General features: G+C 50.9%; 1 protein-coding gene across 1 annotated transcript in view; it reads right to left on the bottom strand.

Annotated features, from left to right (window-relative positions):
* IMP4 (Ribosomal RNA processing Brix domain protein) overlaps positions 1-20,763 on the bottom strand; it is a 106,502-nt gene that overhangs the window by 74,748 nt on the left and 10,991 nt on the right. The window lies entirely within an intron of this gene.

Below are 20,763 nucleotides of genomic sequence, written 5' to 3'. Positions count from 1 at the left end.
AGCCTAGAGTTAAAGAATGTAGTACAGTTAATTGACATGTATTAAGGACTATGCCAAAGCATTGAAGCAAAGCCCAGAAATCGTAGCAAACCCCAGAACCTTACAAAAGTCGAAGTATTTGGAAATGTCCCTCAAACTTAAGCTTGGATTTTCTTGAAAGGAGGAAGCATATCAGACGTGTGGCTTAGCCGTCTTGCTGGTGCTTTCATAGGGGGTCCATAGGGCAATTGAGGCGTGTAGTGCGTAATTTCTTGTGAGCAAGCTAGAATGGATCATGGAATACTTGGGCCAGCATTAATTGTAAAAGCATGATTCTTTCCCAGGCAGAGATCCGGAGCATAGCCATGTTGGGAAGCTCATTGTCAAGGATCTGGCTCTAGGAGAGCCTTGGAAGCTCCTTTGATGGTAGGGTCTTCCGAGGAAGATGTCTTGTACAACATCTTGTACCAAACTTGACAAAGGCACACTTGATTGATCCAAGAGTCACCTTACACCGAGCAAAGGGTCTCCTTCCTTCAGTTATTTTAGTAGACTTCTTGAGTAGAACATCTATAGCTTAGATAAATTGTCACAAACTGGGCAGCACACCTCTCGCTACCCCTGCAATGGAATATGTGCTCGCAAGGATCCTCACTACTCTCAAATCTCACTCACTACACGTGCACACAAGTATAGATGAAGGCAACACTCAAATCAAAATATGCACAACAATATATGCAAGCCCAAATGTATTATCATGCTCCACAATGCCTGGACTAGATGCCCCACTATTACCTGCCATATAATCATTCCAAGAAATCAATTGTGTATTATCCATAAGCCAATGGACAGGTAGAATCTTCTAATAAGATCCTACAAAACATCATGACGAAGTTGGTCACTGAAAATCGGATGCATTGGGACGAGAAGCTCTACTCCACTTTATGAGCTTTCCAAATGGCATATAAGATAGCTACTGGAGTAACTCCATTCAAGCTTGTCTATGGTATGGAGGCCGTAGTCCCAATGGAGTCCTAGTTCCAAGGCTCCGAATTGATGTGTCCGAACTATTAAGTCCAAACCAGTCACTTTCTCATAGGATGGAGCAACTTCAGTAGATGGGTGAAGCCCGCCATGTAAGCTCCTACATATCGGACACAGTACAACAACGTCAAAAAAGGTGGGTGGATCAGCACTCCAAGGTCCAGAATTTCAAAGACAACATGCTATTTTACTATTCCGATCCCGTGTTGGCTTGCATCTTGGAAAGCTTAAACACCACTGAGCTGGACCGTATTGTGTGCGACATTTTTATTGGGCACATTACAAGGTGCAAAGTTCAAGAAACCGATGAACGGCTATGGGTTCACGTGCTATTTTGGGCCAATGCCTCCATATCCCTTTCATAATATAGAGGCGGGTGTGCGGATGCGTCAATTTTACGAGCAAAAACCTATAAGCAAGTTTATCCAAGCGTGTTTTTCAAGAGATTTAAAAATTTGTATTCCTTTAGGAAACATGGCTTTTATACTTTTTTTTTTCACTGGAACTAGATCCCTTTATCATAAAAATATACAAAATAGTCACGCATTCATTTTTACATAACATAAATTTTCTTGTTCATAGACATCCTTTGTATCCCTGTTATTACCTTTAAAAAATGTTGAAAAATAATTCATTTAAGAAACAACCCTCATAATCACTATCAATGTAATAATATTATACATATATAATTACTTATTAAACATATTTATATCAATATGACAAGAGCTTCTAGTGTTTTAATAGCATAAATAACAAGATATTTATGGATATGTTTTTAAAGAAGTTTAAATTACTATAAATAAGTATTAACTTGGGCTTATATATTACTCTCATAAAACACATGTAATATTTAATATTGTATATGCAAGATTTTCCAAAATATAAGCCCATAGATGTGCTCAAATGGGGTGTTTTGATCAATTTGAGTGGTTCAATGACTATATTTGGACATTGGATGTGAAAGTTATGCCACTTTTAAAAGTGTTGTCCATGGTAGTTTCGCCAGCGAAACTATCTTGCAAGACCTACTTCAAAAGGGTTTCGCTGGCGAAACTACCTTGATGGATTTCTTAAATGAGGTTTCTTTGAAGCTAGGTTGAGAGAGGGTTTTCAATGTCGCCCCAAACACAACCCCAGCACTCCTGAAACCTCTGATCTACAAGCAAACATAAGAACACACCAAACGTGAGGAAACTGCATAGGCTGCTCACCACCCAACCATGACATCTACAGGATGCGATCCCGAATTAGGAGATGCCCGCTTCGAGCCACGAGCTGAGCTACTAGCACGAACTCCCACCAACCAACCAGATCCTAACCAGCCTGGTGTCCCATACCACCAGGTGGCGTTGTTAAGCTTGGGATCTGCTACTGGGCCTTGGGCTATGCTATGATGCAGGCGCGCATCCGCCACTCAATCCAAGATCAGACCTAGCACCTGGGAACGAGACTTACTCCCATCGGCTCTCCTAAGAATTGAACCTCTGGACCCCTTATATAGACTCGGGCCCCATGCGCCAAAAATAGCGAAGACCTCTAACAGATTCGTACCCTTGCTACTCAACCCGAGAATCAAGCCTACCTAGCCCTAAGCCTTCCCAAGCTACCTGAGCTAATCTTGTGTACCCATAACACGTCAGATACCAATCCGTGCACATGACATACTTCCCCTCCTCTAAGAACTCACTCCTAAGTTCGCTAAAAAACTCGGGAATGTCCTCTGGAGGTTCTATAATGTCTCCCATGTTACATCCTCCTCAACACGATCCTTCCACTTGATCTTGTATTCCCTGATAGTTCTATTACGAATCTGTCTTTCACGAAATTCAAGAATACTCTCAAGCTCGTGTGGAATAAAAGTCAAATCTGTAACTTCTGTTATTTCTTGAGGAGAAACAAGTTGATCATCCGCACCCAGTAACTCTTTCAGTCTACTGGCATGAAATACTGGATGTACTTTAACATTAGGAGGCAATTCTAGTTTATATGCAACTGGTCCAATTCTTTTAATAACCTTGAACGGACCACAGTATCTGGGGGATAACTTCGGAACCAAACCAGTACTTAGGCTCTTGGATTTCTTGGGAATACGCAAATATACCATCATTCCTTCAGAGAACTCTCTAGGTGAACAATGTCTATTAGCATAAAATATGTCCCGATCTTGGGCACTTCTAATAGACTCCTTGGCAAACTACTACATTTCTTGCATGTCTTGCAAGAATGTCTTTGCAGCATCATTTTTTATTCCCTTTAACCCAACCATAACTGGTGACTAGGGTTGAAACCCGTACATAAGCATAAAAGGAATGTACCCAATACTCGAATGCTTTGCACTGTTATAAGCAAATTCTATCATAGGTAGATAATCTTCCCATGAAGACTGTCTCTTAGAAACATATGCCCGAAGCATATCTTCAACCAATTGGTTGACCTTTTCTGTACTGCCATCAGATTGTGCATGATCTGAGGAACTCATACTTAGAGTAGTTTCCAACTTCTCAAAAACAAGTGTCCATAAGTTACTTGTAAACTTCGAGTCTCTGTCGTTGACTATGTCAGACGGCAAACCATACAGCTTAAACAAGTGGTCCACAAACTCGTGAGCTAGCTAAACAGTTGAGATGGTTGTTCTAGTAGGTAAGAATCTAGCCATTTTTGTCAGACGGTCCACTATGACCCAAATGGAGTGATGACCCTTGCACGTTCTAGGCAAACCGGTAATGAAATCCATGGAAATACTTTCCCATTTATTACCCAGGATTTGTTGCAATGGCTGTAATAAACCCGCGCTTCTAAGGCGTTCTGCCTTAGTAACCTGACAAACCCGGTAACCTACCACATAGTTTTCAATAAATGCACGCATCTTAGGCCAATAAAAGGTATGCTTCACAAGAGACAGAGTCCGATGTATACCCGGATGTCCAGCACTAGGAGCATCATGACACTCCTAGAGAATCTTGGATCAAAGATCCGACACATCTGGCACACATATCTATCCATTCCGGAATAGCAAGCCATTCCTAATCATCCACTGACCTCCCACCGCCTGTACCGTAGGTGGCACAAACCCCGAGTCCTGGTCAACCATGGAGCTCCCATCTTGGACTTTTTGCCAATAAGAACTGAAATGACTATCAGTTACGCAAAGCCCTCTCAAGGATTGAAATAGGTCTAAGGATATTTGTGTAAATGACATAGCATTTACAAACTTGACTCGACTTAAGGCATCCGCAACACTATTCATCAGACCCTTTCGATAACGTATTTCAAAATCAAAATCTTGCATTAACTCTTCTCCCCAATTCAGATCCGTCACACACATGATTGATTGATGATCGGTCAACACAAGAAACTTCGAACCAGACAAGTAGTGTCTCCAAACCTTTAGAGCATACACAACTGCATAGAGTTCATTTTCTAGTGTGGGCCAACGATATTGGGTATCGTCTAGCTTCTTACTCTCAAAAGCTACAGGTCTGCCCTCTTGGACTAAAGCTGCCCCAATCACAAAATCACTCGCATCGGCCTCTAAAACATAAGGCCGGGTAGGATCGGGTAACGCAAGAACGGGTGCTTCCTTGATAGTTAACTTCAAGGTTTCAAAAGCCTTGTTCACTGCATCATTCCAAGAGATCGGCTGGGTAGACCTGCGTCCACGAGCTTTCAATATGTTGGTCAGGGGTGCCGTGATGTGTGAATAATCACGCACAGACTTCCATAGAAAAACCGTGAATCCTAGGAAAGAACAAAGTTGTTTCACACTCTGAGTGATAGGCCATTCCAAGACCTTCTGGATACGATCCAGATCAATGCTAATACCTTCAGAAGAAATCATGTATCCTAAGTAAATGATCTCCTTCATAAAGAAGTCACATTTACTCATCTTGGCATAGAGCTTATGCTGTCTTAGTATAACTTAGACAATCCGGAGGTGTCCAATGTGATCCTCTAGCGTTCGACTATATACCAAGATGTCATCTAAGAACACGACAACGAATTTGCCCAAGAAATCTCGAAACAAATCGTTCATCATTTGCTGGAAGGTAGCAAAAGCATTGGTCAAACCAAAAGGTAATACAAGAAACTCGTAGTGCCCATACCTAGTTCGTAATGCGATTCTATCTATGTCTTTAGCATAGATATGGATTTGGTGATAACCCGTACGCAAATCAATCTTAGTGAAATACTTCGCTCTGGCCAAACGGTCTATCAAATCATCGGAACGATGAAGAGGGTATCGATTCTTAATTGTCACTTTATTCAATCGTTTATAATCTATACACATTCTCCACGAACTATCTTTCTTCTTTCTTAAGAGGACAGGTGCTCCCCAAGGTGATTTACTTGGGCGAATATAGCCCATATTCAGATAATCTTATAGCTGTGAAGCTAACTCATCCTCCCCGGGCATTTCTGGGTCGGGAGAGCCTTGAGGGCTTCCCAGAGCTCCTCATCTGTGAAAGGCTCCTCAAGTCTGCTGCATAGGTCCCGCGAGACTACTGTCGAAACGTGATCCCAAAACTAGCTCTCGAGCCACAAGACCGGCTGGGGTCATCCTCTCTGTCTGAAAGAGCTGGCTATAAAAACCAGTGGTCATGTCAAGAATCTCCTGCGGGTCAGTGTGCATGATGCCCTGCGAGTCCCAGAGATGCTGTAGCTGTGTGCCAATCGATCGGGGCCCAGTGGTCTGAAAGAACCTCCCTTGGCTGAGTGCTCTTATATGACACTAGCCATCTCTTTTTATCAGATCCTTCAATGTTGACATTTTCCAATCTCCTCCATTTTAGAGCAACATGGTTGTCTTCCCTCTTTTCATTTGGATAGACATTGAATGTCTTCTTCTTCATCTTCAAACTGCAATGCTTGCATCATGTGCCACGAATGCATTCAATCCGGTGCCACTCAGTCGCTCAAACCATCTCTCTGTACGTGCATAACAACACCTCTAGTCTCGTCCTGTTGCAAGTGCCATGTCCTTTACACTATTCTCAATTTTAGAAATCCTTGCAATGAGAGTTCTAGAGAATTCTCCCATGCCCTGTGCTATTACTGCCTGCTGTTCAGACACAATTGTCGCTCCTGCGAGCTTCCCTCTCCCCATCGCTAGCTACCTCCACTCCCTAGCCCCCCCCCGCCGCGACCACCCCTCGCCCCCTGTCTCTCCACCCTCGCCTTCCGCTCGCCATCCCCCTCACCCGCCGCCTCGCTCACCCGCCACCCATCCCTCCGCCTCGCTCGCCGCCTCCCATCCCCCGCCCCCTGCCTCTCCGCCCTCGCCCCCCCGCCCGCCCTCGCTCACCCGCCCCCCTCGCTCACCCGACCCGCCCCTCGCTCACCCGCCTCGCTCACTCCACCCGACCCCCTCGCTCCCCGCCTCCATCCCGCTCCCCCCCGTCCCCCGCGCCCTCACCCGCCTCTCCGCCACTCCGCCTTCCACCCCCCCTCGCCTCCATTCCGCTCCCCCCGCTTCCTTCCGCTCCACCTTTTTTTTTTTTTCCCGCCTCCACTCCGCTCCCCCGCCCTCCGATTCACCCCTCCGCCCCCGCCACATCACCCCCGCCCCCCCCGCCCTCCCGCGCCACCCGCCTGCCCCGTACCCTTCACCCCGCCTCGCCCGACCCCCCCCCGTTCACCCACCTCGCTTCGCCTGCCCCTCTGCTTCACTTCCCCACCCCGCCTCCACCCTCCGCCTCCGCCACCATCCCTTCCATACCCAGGCGCCATCCTCCCGCTTCGTCTCCCCTTTTGGGGTGGCAGCCTGTTCTTCATCGGAAGCTTGCAATTAGTCTTGGCGGTATGGCGGCCCCCTGCCCGGATCCGGAGGCCCAGTCGGACCCTCCCTCTCCAGATGCCTACCGCGTTATCCTGACAGAGCAACAATCATCCCGTGTGCAGGAGGTTGCCACTGACTTTGCCCGTACCTCTGTTTACGGTAGAGTCATTGGACACTCTCCCTCCAGAGCAGCCATCAGGGACTGGCTCCAGTCCACTCTCCTGCTAGAGGATGGCCATATTGAGGAGGTGGCCCTTATGGGAAGGGGCATCTTCTGGCTCAAACTCTCCAATGAGAAAGCTGCGAGCAACCTGATTGCCGGTTCCCCCACATCGGTGGATGGAAAGATTATCATGATAGTCCCGTGGTACCGTGGATTCAGCGCAGCAGATTTTGATGTTCGGTTCCGTATACCTCGCCACCCAGTGACACTAGTTTTTCCAGGGCTTGCTGCTGAGCTGCGGCCGATTGTCAGGGACTTGGGCTCCCATTTTGGATGGGTTATGCACGACACCTTCGCCGATGCGGTGACCACGGCAGGAGCCCCCCGTGTCCGAGTGGCTGTGGCAGACCCTGCGACCCTCCCTGCAGTGATCGAGATTGTGACAGATGCCGGCAGCATCACCCAGAGCATGATAGTCACCGGACAGCCAGGTCAGTGCCTGAGGTGCCATGGCTTTGGGCACTTGGCGGCTGCGTGCCCACGCTTCGCCAGTTCATCTCGACCCCCCCCGCCCCCGCCTCCTCCGCCCCCGCCCCCCCCCCCGGACAGTCACGTCAGGAGGAGCCGAGGCAGGCGGAGCCCGGTCCAGAGTTAGTGGGTGGCTGGACCGAGGTTAGAAGGAAAAGAGGAAGGAACAAGAAGATCTCGGATAAAGGCAAGGAGGCAGAGGTTACCCTTCCGGCAGCAGCACCCCAGAGACCTGACAGGCAGCCGCCCCAGGGACCTGGGAGAGCTTCTTCGTCGACGGCAGACCGCCCTTCACAGCCTCAGATCCCCCCCTCTCCCGCTCCCCCGGCCCTTTCCACTCAGTCCCAGTCCCCTCCCCAGTTTCCCCTCCCTTCGCCCGGCCCGCAGCCTCAGCCTCCGTCTCTTCCTCCTCAGTCTCCTTCTCCTCCCTCTCAGCCCCAGCTCCAGAGGAGTCCCCATCCCCCCCCTCCCTCCGCTCCCCTCGACTCCTCTACAGTGTTAGCTGCACCCTCGGCTTCCCAGTCGAGGGCAGCCCCCGCTCCGCCTCCTCCACCTGCTCCGCCAGTCGCCTCCGTGGAGCTCGAGTCGCCTGCCCCTCAGCCTCCTCCCCCTCCCCCCCCGCTGGCAGGACACCCGGAGTCTACACCACCACCGGAGCAGGCTTCCATGGCCGCTAGCCCCTCAGCGGTAGACTCTGATGAGTCTCAGCTTCAGGAGAGAGCGCTTCCTCGAGACTTTTACAGATCAGGCCCCTGGGACTACTTGGACGTGGCCGACCTTGGGACCTTCCCGGCTTATCTCGACATCAGCATCTTCTTGCTCCGCAAAGGGGCGGATGGGAAGATTGTCGCCTTGGCCCCTAGGGATGGCCCTAGCTTCGCCTTCACGTTCCTCAGCGATGGCACCGAGACCTGGACAGACGACTCGGTTTGGGAGGCGCTCAGAGAGCAGACACACGCCCAGGTCTTTTCCTGGATAGGCCCGTCCGGTGGGCAGCTTCTCGAGACTCAGTGGTCCGAGGGCGATGTGCGCTTGCGGTGGCGCTGCGCCGCCAAACGCTTCCGACTGATTGTGATCCTCAGACCTACCCCGTCATGGCCTCTCCCCCAGGATGTCAGAGCTTGGTCCCATCAGAAACTCCGCACCTTCTATGGGATGACCACTTCAGAGATCTCGAGCTGGCTCGAGAAAGCATTTGTTCATGGCACCAAAGGCCTCTCGCCTTTGTTGAAGGTGTTGAAGGACGGGCAGGACGATCCCGTCTCCCCCTCCAAACCTTCTCATAAGCGGCAGCGCCTCCATTCCGACATGCCTGATTCTTCATCGACTTCGACCGCGAGCAGACAGTTGTTCGCAGCCCCCCATCCCTCGCCATGAGCCTACACCTCGTATCCTGGAATGTGAACGGGTTTCACTCTTCTGGCACCCGTGGTCCCAGGAAGCTCATTTTGCGGCAGGAACTTCAGCCTGCAGTGATTGGTCGTTTGGATGTACTTCTGCTCCAGGAGCACAAGCTCTCTGCAGCTCATTCCCGTAGCTGCGGGAAGGTTCTCCCTGGACGTTCCTACACTTACTGGGAGCCCTCGATCGGCGCACAGGGGAGGAGTGGGGGTGTCTGTACCTCCGTGTGCGAGCAGTTAGCCCAGGGAGTTTTCGGTCATGGCACGTTGATCCCAGGCCGAGCCCTTTGGGTAGGCCTGGATTTGGAGGGATCCAAAATTGGAATACTCAACATCTACGCTCCTACAGACCTCCGATGCAGAGCCACTTTCTGGAGGACACTTACAGGGATTCTTCCAGTCATGGATTCCTGGATTGTTGGAGGTGACTTCAACAATCTGGAGTCATTGGAGGACCAGCAGGGCAGAGGTCCGGAGTTTACAGGTATGGCTCAGGCAGAGCAGTCAGCTTGGGACTCCTTCATCTTCGCGACAGGAGGTAGGGACAGCTGGAGAGACCCGTCCTTCCGGCGTTGGCACGGGAGCCTGGACTTCTCTTGGGGCTTCCGCAGGGAAGGAGGCAGACTCCTGGAGAGGCTTGATAGATTCTATGTCAGTGATTGGGCCATCAGTAGAGGCGGTCAGGCGGGTATAGTTCCAGGGACGACACTTTCCGACCATGCGCCGGTACTCCTCTCATTAGATTCGGCAGCCCAGACCCTCCCCCCCCGGTCATGCAGGATTCCCGATTCTATTTTCTCGAGGGAGGACGTGCGTAGCAGTATTTGCAGTCTTTGGGACAGAGATTGGGGGGAGTGCACGGATTTGGTGGACTCAGTTGCGCAGGCTCTGCAGGAGTCCAGCCAGATCTGCCAGCTAGCAGCCCTACAGGTTCGTCAGGAGTGGTGGAGTAGAGAGAGAGCTCTTCGGAGGGACCTCGCATCCATTCAGCGACTCCAGCAGGCTTCCCCGGGCTCGGAGGAGCTTCGGATCCAGGCCCTTCGAGCCAGAGCCCTCCTGGAGGAGACACTCCAGCGCCGCTCAAAGTTTTCCTATCACGCCTCTCTTTCCTTCTGGGCCCGGAAGGGTGATCGGATGTGCAGAGAGTTCTTCAGGACGCATGGCCAGAGAGCTGCAGGTGATCAGCTTCGGAGTCTCAGGACAGCGGATGGTCACATCGTTACGGATTCGGGGGAGGTCCTGGGGTTGGCCACTGACTTCTACAGGACCCTCTTCCAGCAGGAGCCGCTTGCCCCTCGTGCTAGTCGTGCCCGTGAGGAGGTGTGGAGGCACATTCCATCCCTGGTCCAGCCTAGCATGCAGGCGATGTTGTTGGCGCCGTTTACCTCGGATGAGATGCTGGAGGCCTTGATGGCTATCGACGGACAGAAATGCCCAGGAGAGGATGGGCTTCCCCGAGCTTTCTTCATTTCCTTCTGGGACCAGATCCATCAGCCCCTCCTTGCAGCTCTGCAGGGGATTTTCAGCAGCGGTTTGATGCCAGAGAGCCTCTCTTCGGGACTGATTTGCCTCATCCCGAAGGGAGGAGATAGACAGGAGATCCGCCAGTGGCGTCCGATCACTCTCCTTACTACCGCCTACAAAATCCTCGCTAAGATGATCAGTGCCAGAGTTCGGCCTCTACTCCCAGACCTCATTCATGACACTCAGACAGGCTTTGTCCAGGATCGCAGTATCTTGGATAATGTCTTCACCTTTTCAGAGGCGGCGGAGTGGGCTCAGCACAGTGGATCACACCTTGCCATTCTACTTCTCGACTTTGAGAAGGCCTACGATCGCGTGGACTGGGCCTTTTTGGAGGGGACTCTGGAGCGGCTAGGTTTCCCCGCAGGATGGATTCAGGGTATCTCAGCTTTGTACAGGACAGCGTCTAGCAGGGTCATCATTGGAGGCAGGATGGGTGAGCGCTTTAGCCTGGAGAGATCAGTGCGTCAGGGTTGCCCCCTTGCTCCTTACCTGTTTCTTTTCTTCGCCGAGGCCATGACTTACTACCTTCGGGTAGAGGTCTACCGGGATCCGGGGGGTTCGCCTTCCACTTCGGGAGGACACGGAGCTTCTGGACTCGGAGTACGCAGATGATACAGCCCTTTATGTCCAGGATGATGAGAGGATGCTAGAGAGGGTGCGGATGGCCTTGGAGGTCTTCTGCTCGGCTGCTGGTGCGAAAATCAACTGGAACAAGTCAGTTGGTTTTCTCACAGACCCTGGGGCGTGTTCTCAGTGGGGGCGATTTCTGGGTTTCAGATGGATTCCACGAGGACAGACAGCTAGATACCTTGGCTTCCAGGTTGGCCTAGACATCACGCCAGCTCAGCAGTTTCTCCCGGTGCTAGACTCCATCCGACGGAAGCTGGCTTTCTGGAGTACTGCTAAGCTGTCTCTTGCAGGTCGTGCCCTGGTAGTTAACCAGGTCCTTCTAGCCACGGCTTGGTATGTGGCTTCATGCTGGTGCTTCTCGAGATCCAGCGTGGCACAGCTCAGGAGGTTGGTTCGGAACTTCCTTTGGTCTGGGGAGGATGGTCTTAGAGATACCAGAGCCAGGGTTGCTTGGCAGACAGTCATTCTTCCGCAGGCTGAGGGTGGCCTGGGGGTTATCGATCCAGAGCTTCAGAGTCAGGCCTTGTTAGGCAAGCTTGTCATCCGCGGTTTGACCCCGGGGGGGCAGACGTGGAAGATGTTACTTCAGCAGGGAATAGGCTCTTGTGTCCCGCGCCGAGGTGGAGAGTGGCCACCGTCCCTCAGGTGGATCTTCACTTTTGCCCCGCTCACTCAGCCCCGTTCTCCACTCGTTCGTAGCCTCCTCATGGTTTGGAGGCGGCTTTGTCTCAGTCTCATACAGTCCCAGCCCAGCTGTCAGGAGGAGATCGATCGCCAGCCGCTCGTCTGGAATGGGCAGGTCAGAGACGCCGAGGGCCTTCAGTTGGGGGAGAGATCACATATCAGGTGGGACGGCTGGATGAGGGGGCCAGCCCGGTCCCTTCGAGTTTGGAGGGATACGTACAGACATCTGGAGATGACCGATCTTGCAGTCGCAGCTGGAGGTGCACGTGGAGTCCAGGCGAGACGCACGGAGATTGACGGAGCGATCCCAGCCGCTTGGTTGGCTCCACCTGAGCCTCAGGTCCTCATGCCTGGAGACACCCGTTGGCTGGGACAGTTCACCCCCCGTGGCATCCCACTGGTGGTCGCAGGACGTTTGGATGACTCCTCTATCGCCTTCTTCGCGGTTTCAGGGGATGGACGACTCAGGAGAGAGGATGCGCTCATCGACCCCCTACTCCCGTGGCAGAGGGTTAGGGTCGTAGGCCTTCTGGGGAAGGTCTGGCGTACCGACCCTAGTATCGAGCAGGACCAGTTGCAGCTTTGGCGTCTTTGGCTATGGGAGGGGCGGGCCTTGTCAGAGCTTGAGTGGGACCCAGGAGAGTGGTGGTGGCCAGAGATTGTGACAGGACAGGGGCCGACTTCCTTCTTCGCTTACAGCACGACTCTGGGCAGGCGAGTTCTCGGGAGGATGCAGAGCCGCCCCCCCACCCAGCGACCTAGCTGGTACGCACAGGGTATTTCCAGGTTCTTTTTGCAGGCATTCTGGAAGGCCTTGTGGGAGAGCTGGCGGCCGCGGAAGATCTCATACTTCCTGTGGCTTCTTGCCCACAAAGGTCTTCCAGTGGGGAGCTGGTTGAGGCAGATAGGCCAGGACGGTTGCTGTCAGATTTGCCATGCGGACGAGGAGTCACCAAAACACTGCCTGTGGAGCTGCACGCGCGCCCAGGAAGTGTGGAGGTGGACCTTCGGGCTTCTTACCCGCGCAGCACCAGAGCTAGGAGTGATCACTTGGGGCGCGTTCTGTTGGTGCAGCACCGCACCTGGTCTTCATCACTTGTTCGAGGCATGCCAGCAGGACCCCACCTTCCTTATCACACAGGGGACGTGGGGGCCGCTCGAGGGTATCCCACAGCACCTAGCAGAGGCTGATTCAGGAGTTCGGGAGAGGCAGCCAGTCTGGGAGATTATCAGCAGCATTACAGGATGGCACATCTGGACCTCGCGCTGCGCGCAGATCCTCGGTGGCACTTCCTTATCGACTGCCCAGATCATGGCGGAGATTTGGAGTGAGATTATTCATACCCTCAGAGGCCAGTGGGACCAGATTCAGGGAGACTCCCGGGCTGGTCAGGAGAAGCGGAGACGCTTCCTCCAGGCTTGGGACACACAGAGCCTCTTCTTCGAGCAGGCTACGCAGGGCCTTCGGTGGCACTACTCACCACCCCGATGGCTGTTCATTCACACTCAGCATATCCCTCCGTGAGAGTATGATTTATTATGCTACCTTTTAGGGCTGCGTCCGGTTTGTGAACGCAGCCCGTCAGCTATAAGCTGACCTCTTGTATTTTGTTCTCGAAGTAATATAATTAGCACTGTTTTTTCGGAAAAAAAAAATTACTGCCTGCTGCTCCTACCTGAGAGGGCGTTGGACTCAGGCCTGCTGACTCTACCTACTCTGTGGAGGAGGGGGGGGAGGCGCACAAGGGAGGCCACGGGGGCAATCTCTGGCGAGATGGCCCATCTGTCTGCATCGACGACACTGGCCTGGTAACCCAGAGATCTCCACCCTCTAGCGAAGTGTGCCCCCTTCCAGGGTCTCAAGAAGAATCAACTCTGGGAGGGACTCCGGGCTCTCCACCACCAGTCTGATCCTGGGGACTCCATCATCTACTAGAACGAAGGCCATCGTCTCTAGCGGGGACTCTAGCACTGTGCCATTTTGTTTCCTTCGCTCGAACGCTCGGAAGATTTCCCCCCCTCTCATCCTTCGCATCGCATTTGCTCCCCCCATGCATAAGCATAAGAGAAGGAGACATATGCTCATGCTTATGCTTATGCATGAGCATAAGAGAAGAAGACATATGCTCATGCATAAGCATGAGCATATTTCTCTTTTTCCCTCTTTCCTTTCCCTCTTCTCCTCTTTTCCCCCCTCTTTCCCCTCTTTCATGCTCATGCTCTTATGCTCATGCATAAGCATAAGCATGAGCATATGTCTCCTTCTCTTATACTTATGCTTATGCATAAGAGGAGACATATGCTTCTCTTATACTTATGCTTATGCATGAGCATAAGCATAAGCATAAGAGAAGGAGACATATGCCGATGCTTATGCTTATGCATGAGCATAAGAGAAGAAGACATATGCTCATGCATAAGCATGAGCATATGTCTCTTTTTCCCTCTTTCCTTTCCCTCTTCTCCTCTTTTCCCCCCTCTTTATCCTCTTTCATGCTCATGCTCTTATGCTCATGCATAAGCATAAGCATGAGCATATGTCTCCTTCTCTTATGCTTTTGCTAAACACGGCCTGCATGCTCCCATAGAGCTTGAGTCGGCCTTATTATCTTGCCCGCTCACACACCTTCAAGCTGCCCCTTCCAGACAGCCAAACACAAGGCAGTGTATGCTATGAAGACTTGACCTCCTTGCTGCCCTGATGTGCAGCCAATGGTGAGGCCCAAGTTTCCTCCATCCTCCTTGCTGCCCTGAAGACAGCCAAGTGATGAAGACTGTGTGAGCTCTGTGTCTGCTGCAACCAGCCACCTCCCTTGATCCCGAACTGGTCCGTGAGGCAAATTTCCTGCAGCTCCAATCTGCTCCCACAACTGGTACTCCAATGGATGAGTGAATGAGCCCAAGGGGTTCCCTTTATTTGCCCCAAGGGCCCTGGAATGGACCGACTAGATTTCCCCAACCAGCCGACCTGGTTGGCTCCCCAACCAGCCGACCTGGTTGGCTCACCAACCAGCCAACCTAGCAGGCCAACCTGCCACATGTCAGCCTGACACTGGCCTGCCCTATTTCCGCCTATTTATGGCCTGTTTCCTAGCCGGATCGCCCTGCCTGCTTCTGGACCTTCCGCCTCTATTCTAGACTTGTCCCTGTATATCCCTTCTGCAGCCTTCCTACAGCCACCTGCAGCCACCCATACTGACCTGTACAGATGTGCCTAGGATCCCAGCCTGTCCTTGGTCTTCTCCCCACAGCTCCAGCAGGGTCCACCTACTCCAGAACTCCACACAGAGTCCCAGATCCATCCCCGCACTGTGCCAAGCCTTGCGCCAGGCTGTACATCTCTTCATCAAGCGTCATCGTGGCTGATCCTGGCAAGAGACCAAGCTCTGCTGCTCCTCCGATTCTGCAATAGTCTTCCAAACTGCCAACACTGTTTCTTGTTGTGTTGCTCACATGGCAGCCTATATGGTGCCCATGTTGCTGCCCCATGTCTAGCATTATCTTCATCTATATGCTGCCCACGACCAGCAATGTGCTGTCCATGTGGCAGCCCTTTTGTTCCATGTTAGATCTCACCATGTGGCATCCTAAATCAATGCCCACATGACTTCCAACACACACACGTACGCCTCCCCTTTGCTCTCCTCAATTGGGGGCTCACAGATGGGGAGGTGACCACACAAATTCCAACAATCCCTCTCACCAACACATCATGGGCCAATCCCAACTCTCCGATGCAATGCTCTATCAGCTTCCTTGGTGAAGCCCTTTGGAAACATTCAGGGCCCTAGTCATCTCGCGGTCTTTCAACCATCATCTCTTGCTCCACCAAGTCCGATCCTGTACAATAGAACCATTCTCGGTAGCACCACCATCTTCAATTACGGTCCCGCCAGTGATCCCGAGCACACGTGATGCAAATAGTCTCCCAGCCTGGTCTCTTCCAAGCATCACACTCCTCGGGCCTATGTCCTTCCTCTAACAAGATCCGTAGCCGAAACTCTCCATAAGACCTAGACCAATAAGCAAGTACTCTTCTTGGATCCGTACACTATCCACCTGTAAGCATTCCTATCTCCACCACCACAAGTTCACCAACTCCACCTTCTAGCAATCTACTTCCAAGCTTGAGAGAGGCAACAACACCTCCCCTCTGACTTCCAAGAAGGAATACACCCTCGAGTCTATCATCGCACCAGAAAGCCAAAGCACAGAGCCTACCCACAGCATACACCTAGATGAATCCAGGAACATTCCCAAACTCATCCTCTAAAAACGCAACATAGTGCAGTTTCAATCTCACGACAGTCACTCATAAGATTGAAAGCCATAAACTCCATCACGCATAGCAGGGACTAGCCACTATGACATCCCCATTGACGTCATCAGCACCCAACAATGGGTGTGGACCATAGTATAAAAATATGCTCTCACATATACAAATCCACACACCCACACATACTTGAGCATCCATTTATACAAAGTCTTCGTACTGAGTTTCTATCAGCACTCTGGAGGTGAAGGGCAAACTCACCCATGATGAAGGCTAGCACTAAAGGAGAAGGCTAATCAAAAAGTAGTCCAAAATCTCTTCATTCAAGCTACAACTACTTGTGAAGTCTAAACGATTTCATTTTAGTCTCTACCAAACGAGCATCCAAATCTAGCTGATAGGGCAACGCACCATTTAAGAAAGAAGGAATTATCGCAATACCAACAAGCCACAACTTGGACGAAAACTTCAAAAGGTGAACTTTGCATACTACTAAGGTTCAAATGCTTAATCAAGGAATGCACATACCCAAAGATTCGCCTACTTGTTTAACTTCTCTCGAAGCAAACCATGCATCTTATGAAGGTACACAAATTCTCACACAGTAGTACTTTACTACTCCCATCCGTATCCCTGCATCCCTCTGACCATGAGCATTGGGGTCCTTCCAAAGAATCCTCCCTCATGTCAGCAAATCCAGCTCCTTACCAGAACAAACCAAGCACTCCTCGTCATCCTTCACCTTCACAAAGGTTCCTGATCCCTCTCCACACCACCTTTCCACATCATACATCTTTACAAGAAAACCAAGGTCTACAAACTTTACCTCGGCAACACTTGGGGATGTCACCAAGAAATTCTTCAATAACTACGTGTGCCTGATCTAAATCCTGATTGGACTCACTCTTCTTCTTCTAATCTGCCTTCTTCTTTCTGCAATCCTTCGCAAGATGTCCTAGCAGGTCATAGTAAAAGCACTTCCTCTGGCTCTTCTGTTTCTTCTTGTTCTTGCCTTTAGAAGCATCCCCATCAGTCTCAAGGTTTCCCCCCTTGGGCTTGCCATCGCAAGGCTTAACCTCTCCTATAGTCTTATCTTTGACATGGAGGGCTTCACTCGAATTGTCATATTTTTGCTCTCAAGCCTCCTCTTGTAGCAACAAAGGCACCAACTTCTCAAAAGTCGCTGGTGTTTTTATTGCCCTGCAATCATTGTAGTGACAAAACTCTTATAGCTCCTGGGAAGCATGCCAAGCAAAAGCGTAGCCATCCTTGATGAATTCGTTGTTTGACCAACTAATGCCAACTGATCCCATACAACCTCATTTTGGCTGCATACTCTTGTACCGAATCTCCCTCATACATGCTCATGCTAAATAGCTCCACGTCTCGAGGTCTATAATCCTCATGATCTCGTACATGTCCGTTAGAGTCAAATGAAGTGGTCGCAAGCTGTATGTGAGGAAGTAATGAGTCAACCATTGTGCCAATGATAATGGCTAGGACCTCCACATCATGTGTAACCCAACTCTGCCGGATCCGCCGGTGTCACAACTACAATTGCAATCACAGTGGTCATAGTAGCCTGTGGTACCAACTCTCCTCTAGTACCAATACCCCACGTTGCTCCCACCAAAAGATGGCTTCTGACCTTCATCTTCCATAACGGATAGTTTGGTCCCATCCTATTTGCCCATTTCCCCAAAAATAGGGATTGAGAACCTGCTACCAGCCATGACAATGAACTTGAAAGAGAGCTGGAATGGCATACACCTGATTGACCCAATCTGCCCTCAGGGGCACTGACCTTCAATCGCAAAAGTTCATTGCTGCAAGCTTGTATCGAGGTCGTCCTTTGCCAAGGTCCTTGCCTACGAGCTCAACCACCTATGAATCACAATTCAGCGCTCTGATACACAACAGAGGGTACGCACGGCGGAAGTTTTCTTAAAGAGTAATAAACACTGATAGATATAGCCCACCTGCCCCTTCTAGACAGCCACACGCAAGGCTGTGTATGCTCTGAAGACTTGAACTCCTTGTTGCCCTGAGATGCTAAAACCAGCCTCAACAACGTAAAGGGTGGTAGGATCCACTTAAATACAGCATACACAGTAAATAGACAAGTAAATATGCACCACATAACAAATCACAGGGGAGCTAGAGCGCCCCTACTCAAAAACAAGAAACCGATTGGCCCCAAACCTTGGTGTTCCTTGTGGTATTTATTTAACATTCGTTTGAAGCCAAGCGGCTGATTACAAAGGTCTCTGGGAAGCTACACCACAGGCAAACCAACACCCTCAGACTCCTCGTCCAACCCACCCTGTAATTCCCTGCTCAACTTCAAACGGTAAACGGCATCCAATCACTAGACAATCCTGTATCCTCAGCCAACCAAAGTATGCAACAGAGACCCCAATAGCATACACTATCTGAACCACTCCTACAATTGCACAACCAAGTGCCCAACCAGCCAAACACGGCTGAACAACTGCAAGAGAAAGCCCTCAACAGCTGAACTCTAGTGCAATCAAACAACCAAACACTTCCTAGCGGGTTGCCTCAATCTATAGCCTCCCTGGCCACTGCCCAATAGCATAAATCAACCCTTCTTCACGAGGAAAGAAACCCAAACACAATAACTAACCAGCAACCAATCAGGGAACGGCAAAAGCAGGCAAAGACAGCCTTCTTCTACCTAGAATCGACAAAAGAAAGCTCACCCTGGATGGAAACCCTAGATCCTGCGGAGATAAGCTGAGACTGCTCTAGCACAGCCCCAAAAGTAGCTTAGAAGCGAACACCCACGCCTGGAAAGTTACCAAAACCAGCCACAACACCCAGAAAGCTCTAGAAATCAAGTCGAAATCTCCTGCAAAGCCTGAAATCTTGAAAAAGCAAGTCGCAATTCACCTGGAGCAGACTGGTCAAGTCCAGAACTCCTAGAACAGCCCTAAAACGAATCGCAGGCGCCTGCAACAACCTGGAAGAGCCCAAAAACAAATCGCAAACTGGAACAGACACCCTGGCAGACATCGCCACCTGCAACAGGCTCTTGGATCAATTGCGATTTGCTCTGGCAAGCCATAGATCACCTGGAGCTGGCCCCTGGGTAAAAACGAATTTCCTTGGTAGGCCCTGGATCACCTGAAACTGACCCCTGGGTAAAAACGAATTTCCCTGGAAGGCTCTGGATCACCTGAAAGTGGCCCCTGGTTAAAAACGATTTTCCTTGGTAGGCCCTGGAACTCACTGGTAAAAAGCAATTTGACTCTTGGCAGGCTCTGGCAGCTCCAAACTGATGATTTGGCTCCTTCTGGAACTGATTTGGACAACTGAACCTAAAAGAAGGGCTCCCCCCCCCCCCCCCCCCCCCCTTTCTTTTAAAGCCCTAGGCTCCAAAAAGTAGTGTTTTTTTAATTGCACCACTCTTTTGGCCCCCCTGTTGCACACTTTGGCCCTAGGAATTAATTGCCTAGTAATTGGGCACACATTCACTATTTCCAAGGGCCCACTAGGAATTTTAGTTCCCCAAGTCCCACCCCATGGCCGGACCCTCGCGCCCCAGAGGCTCAAGGTAGTCACGCGCAAATTACGGGAGTCGCAAATCAAAAGTCCCATAATTTCACGTCCTCGTGACAAATGCAGCCAATGGTGAGGCCCAAGCTTCCTCTCCATCCTCTTTGCTGCCCTACAGACAGCCAAGTGATGAAGACTTTGTGAGCTCTTTGTCTGCTGCAACCAGACACCTCCCTTGATCCTGAACTGGTCCTTGAAAGTTGAGGCAGGCTTCCTGCAGCTTCAATGTGCTCTAAAACTGGTACTCAAATGGATGAGTGAATCAGCCCAAGGGGCTTTATAGGGCCCAAGGGCCCTGGAATTGACCGATAAGATTTCCCCAACCAGCCGACCTAGGGCTCATCAACCATACGACCTCTTACCTGCCAAGTGTCAGCCTGACACTGGCCAGGGTCAGTCCTGCTTTGTTTCCACCTATTTCTAGGTCTGTTTCCTAGCCAGATCTCCCTGACTTGTGCTCCTGGACCTTCCACCTCTGTTCTGGACCTGGCCCTGCATATCCAGCCTGCTGCAGCCTTTCATACAGCCACCTGCAGCCACCCATACTGATCCGTATAGATGTGTCTAGGACCCGGCCTGTTCCCAATCTTATCAATGCAGCTCCAATGGGGTCCACCTGCTCCAAAACTCCCAGACCCATCCCAAGACTGTACCAAGTCTTGCGCCAGGCTGTACACCTCTTCAACAAACTCCAAACACTACCACATGGTATCGCGGCTGATCCTAGGGAGATCCCAAGCTCTATTGCTTCTCCGATTCTGCACTTTCCAAACAGCCAAGTACTGTGCTGCCCATATGGCAGCCTATGTGCTGCCCATGTGGCAGCCCCATGTCTAGCATTATCTTTATCTGTATGATGCCCACATGACCGGTAATGTGCTGTCCATGTGGCACCCTTTGTTCCATGTTAGATCTGACCATGTGGCATCCTAAATCAATGCCCACATGTCTCGCAACACACACATGGTTTAGGGTTGCATGACCTCTAGCTCCAAGGCGATCCTTTGCGGATCTATGATTGGGTGGTGACGCACTAGCTTACACCATGTGTATCCCTTTGTTTGTGTACTAACCTTTGTAGGCCTTGCAAGTAACTTGAGGATAGCACCTCCAAACTAGTTAACACACATAAATAACCCTGTAAGGGGTGTTTCACTTCAACCTTTGTCCATCCACCAAG

The sequence above is a fragment of the Dipteris shenzhenensis genome, chromosome 15 (assembly GCF_047967505.1).
Source record: "Dipteris shenzhenensis isolate YYH24624 ecotype China chromosome 15, Dip_SZ_1.0, whole genome shotgun sequence".
NCBI lineage: Eukaryota > Viridiplantae > Streptophyta > Polypodiopsida > Gleicheniales > Dipteridaceae > Dipteris > Dipteris shenzhenensis.
This window is presented reverse-complemented; position numbering and strand designations above follow the sequence as displayed.